Raw genomic sequence first — 4,108 nt, forward strand, 5'->3', positions numbered from 1 at the left:
GGGAAAGAAACCTACGTGGAGGAAAAACAGAAAGCAAGAAAACTATTGCAGTAAGAATAAATCTCATACCTAACCTAACCATTTTCACTTTTAGCACTACTTCTTGCTTAACGTAACTCTTCACTTTTAGCACTACTTCTTGCTTAACGTAACTTAACTCTAACGAAACCCTAACTTTACTTAACGTAACCAAACCAGCGTAACCTCACCTACCCAAACTCAAGAACTTTCACTACCACCACTTCATACCTAACCTAAACTAACCATAATCTAACAAACTTATTCTAACCTAACTTAACCTTTCCAAAGAACTTTCATTATTAGCATTACCTCATACCTAACCTAACCTAATTTATCCCTAACACAAAGCTAGCCTAACTTTAACTTCCCATAGGCCTAACCCAACCCAACACTCCTTCAAAATTAAAGTCACAATGGACACTGAATTTCAAGTGTATAAAGCGAGTAGAAATTGGTATACTGAAATAATGAACTGATTTATATTGAGAGATTCGAAAAAAAAGTCTTATTCTGATTTGTTCCTGTTGTCGGTGGTGGTGGTGGTGGTGGTGGTGGTGGTTCTCGAAACATTGTATACAACATGGCATTAACGTACATCCACATCTGTACACACATAGAAACACAGCATTTTTTTTTCTTTTTTTATCAAGAATACAACGTCACATTCCCTCAACTGTACACACACACAGACACAAACAAACACTAACATTTTTAAGAATATAACATTTCTTATTTCCTCACCTGTGCACATAAGAACACAAATTTTTAAACAATGCAGCGTCACATTTTCTCAATTGCGCACACACACACACACACACACACACACACACACACACACACACACACACACACACACACACACACACACACACACACACACACACACACACACACACACACACACACACACACACACACACACACATCACGAGAGGAGACGGAGGGCGCATGAAGAGGATACTGCACTGGTATAAATAGAAAATATATAGAACAAGTGTGGAAATGGAGGACACGAGAAGAGTAGGGTAAAAAAGAAGCAGAGGAGGAGGAGGAGGAGGAGAGGAAGAAAGGAATGAGACGAGGGGAGAAGAGGGTAACGGGTAAAGGAAGGGAGAGGAGACAAGTGCAAGGAGCTACAGAAGGGAAGGCGAGGAGGGGAGAAAATACGATGGTTTGGAAGAAAGACCAGGAAAGGGGCTGGAAGGAAATGGCGAGGAAGAGAGAGAGAGAGAGAGAGAGAGAGAGAGAGAGAGAGAGAGAGAGAGAGAGAGAGAGAGAGAGAGAGAGAGAGAGAGAGAGAGAGAGAGAGAGAGAGAGAAAGCTCATCATGGAAAGAGAGGAGGAGGGGAGGAAGAGAAACCTGATTATGGAAAGGGAGCTGAGGAAGGGAGAGGGAGGAGGAGAAACCATGGAGAGAAAGAGAGAGAGAGAGAAGAGAGGAGGAGAGGAGGGAAGAATAATAATAAAAAAAAAGAACAGATGACTGACGGAGCGGAGCATAGGAGAGGAGGAGGAAAGAGGAGGGGAAAAATAGTATTAGTGGGAGAGGGGTGAGGGGAGAGGGGAAAAAAGGGGGAGAGCATGACTGATCGTGTGTTTGGGGTTAGTGGGCACGAACTTTTGGAACAAAGGGATGTTGACAGATTCGAGATCCTGCAGAAGGAGGAGGAGGAAGAGGAGGAGGAGGAGGAAACTGTAAAGAAAACGAATATAAGTTGGCGTGTCATCAACCAACATGTTAGTCTCTCTCTCTCTCTCTCTCTCTCTCTCTCTCTCTCTCTCTCTCTCTCTCTCTCTCTCTCTCTCTCTCTCTCTCTCTCTCTCTCTCACAGCTGACCGTTGTTTTCAATGTTTAGTAATTTTCTCTTTTTCTTACAGGCAAGAAAGGAAGATGATTTGACCAGCACTAAGAACATCTGTGAAGGTATGGTTCTCTCTCTCTCTCTCTCTCTCTCTCTCTCTCTCTCTCTCTCTCTCTCTCTCTCTCTCTCTCTCTCTCTCTCTCTCTCTCTCTCTCTCTCTCTCTCTCTCTCTCTCTCTCTCACGCGGGTTACGGAGGGGGAGATTTACGGCCCACCTTACTTTAAATTAATGACATAACAGCGTTTCCTAAATTAGAATAACTACCTGGAGAGAAGAGATTTAATTATGAAGAATCCTCGAATAAATTTTCAAAACTCCTAATAAGAAAAATGCAGGCGGGCGGCAGTCCTTTTAGGCATCGGGGGAAAATAATATAAGAATAATCCTTCTCATCTGTCTTCATAAAGCAAATTCAAATAAATGTAGCCTCTCATATGTCACGCATTTTCAGACTCCAAATATAAAAAGCAAACTCGACAAGCGGCAAAGAGGCGAATATTATTTCACTTTTTGCTCGCTCCATAATGCACCGAATTCTTAAAAGCAAGCGAACGTATATAGTGACACACACACACACACACACACTCTCTCTCTCTCTCTCTCTCTCTCTCTCTCTCTCTCTCTCTCTCTCTCTCTCTCTCTCTCTCTCTCTCTCTCTCTCTCTCTCTCTCTCTCTCTCTCTCTCTCTCTCTCTCTCTCTCTCTCTCTCTCTCTCTCTCTTTCTCTCTCTATTTATCTGTGTCTGTTTCTCTCTATCCGTTTTTTAAAAGTCTATTTGCCGCTAAGTTTGATTATGTGTGCCTGTCTGTATGTCTGCTTGTATGTCAACATGTGTCTGTCTATCTGTCCGTCCGTCGGTCCGTCTGTGTGTCTGTGTCTTTCTATTTGTCTGTCTGTGAACCTCTCTCGATGTATATTTCTCTCTCTCTCTCTCTCTCTCTCTCTCTCTCTCTCTCTCTCTCTCTCTCTCTCTCTCTCTCTCTCTCTCTCTCTCTCTCTCTCTCTCTCTCTCTCTCTCTCTCTCTCTCTCTCTCTCTCTCTCTCATTCTCTTCCTCTATCTCCCTCTCTCACTCTCACTCTCTCGCTCACTCTCTCACTAAGTCCCTAACACTGTCTTTTGATCTGGCGGATGAATGAAGCCATCACACAGACACGGGATATTGGTGTACAGGCAGCCAGCAGTGACCTCACCAGCCTGCCTCGCCATTGCAGCGGGCAGGTGTTGCTGGGTCGGGGACAGCGCGGTGACTGATGGAAAGGTGGGGAGGTGCAAAGTTGGTTGGGTTGAAGGAAGGCCATGATAGAAGGTGATGGAGGAGTGTGGCATGGAAAGAAGGTGGTATAAAGGGTGCAGGGGTAGTGTGATAGGGTGCAGTGCGAGAGGAGTGAGTTTAGGGTGTGAGGTTAAGGGTGAGCTTAAGGTAAGGGAAAAGTGTGGAATGGTATGGGTTAGGTTGAGTTTAGGGTGTGACAGGGTGAAGTGTGGGGTTTGAAGTGAGTTAAGGTGAGGGAAAAGTGTGAAATGGTATGGTTAGGTTTGGTTAGGGTAGGTTATGAGTGAGTTTAGGGTGTGATAGTGTGAAGAGTGAGGTTAAGAACGAGTAAAGGTGAGGGGAAAGTGTGTAATGAATGGGTTAGGAATGGAGGGATTTCAGTTAAGGGTGGAAAAAAAATAGTGTGATAGTGTAAGAGTTAAGAAAGAATTACGGAAAAGTATGGTAAGTTACGAGTATGAATTAGCAATAGAGTGATTTACGGTGATTTAGAGTGAAGGGAAAACATGCGCTGATATAAGAGTTAAAAAAAAGACTATTTAAAGATAAGAAAAAAATGTGTGGAAAGGTAAGAGTGAGAAAAGTTGTGAGTGTGCAGGTGAATTTGCATTTTCACCTAATAATTAGGGAGAGGTATGAGGGGAAAGCTTTTACAGAATGAGGGAAAGGGGAGTGAGGGGGGTAGGCATGAGAAAAGAGAGACACAGGTATGAGGGAAGATATTTTAGGGACCTAGGAAAATATAGATATGAGGTGAGAGAGAGAGAGTTTAGGAAAGCAGGAGTGAGAGCAAGGTAGGAGTGAAAGAATAAAATCGAGGGTAAAAGAGGGTATCAGTTTGAGGGGAAAGGCTTCGATTGGGTGATGGGAAAGTGTGAAGGGCATGATGGGAAGCTGTAAGGGGAGAGAGAGAGAGAGAGAGAGAGAGAGAGAGAGAGAGAGAGAGAGA

At 43.7% G+C, this 4,108-nt stretch overlaps 1 protein-coding gene across 1 annotated transcript in view; it reads left to right on the forward strand.

Moving 5' to 3' along the window:
• The window catches only part of LOC135090763 (protein ABHD18-like), a 173,040-nt gene extending 171,126 nt beyond the window's left edge, over positions 1–1,914 (forward strand). Inside the window, exon 13 of the transcript XR_010262107.1 lies at positions 1,900–1,914. The gene's annotated coding sequence lies outside the window, so the exon portion shown is untranslated. The remainder of the gene's footprint in view (positions 1–1,899) is intronic.
• Positions 1,915–4,108: the final 2,194 nt, after the last annotated feature.

Source organism: Scylla paramamosain, chromosome 36, assembly GCF_035594125.1.
Source record: "Scylla paramamosain isolate STU-SP2022 chromosome 36, ASM3559412v1, whole genome shotgun sequence".
In the NCBI taxonomy this organism is placed as follows: domain Eukaryota; kingdom Metazoa; phylum Arthropoda; class Malacostraca; order Decapoda; family Portunidae; genus Scylla; species Scylla paramamosain.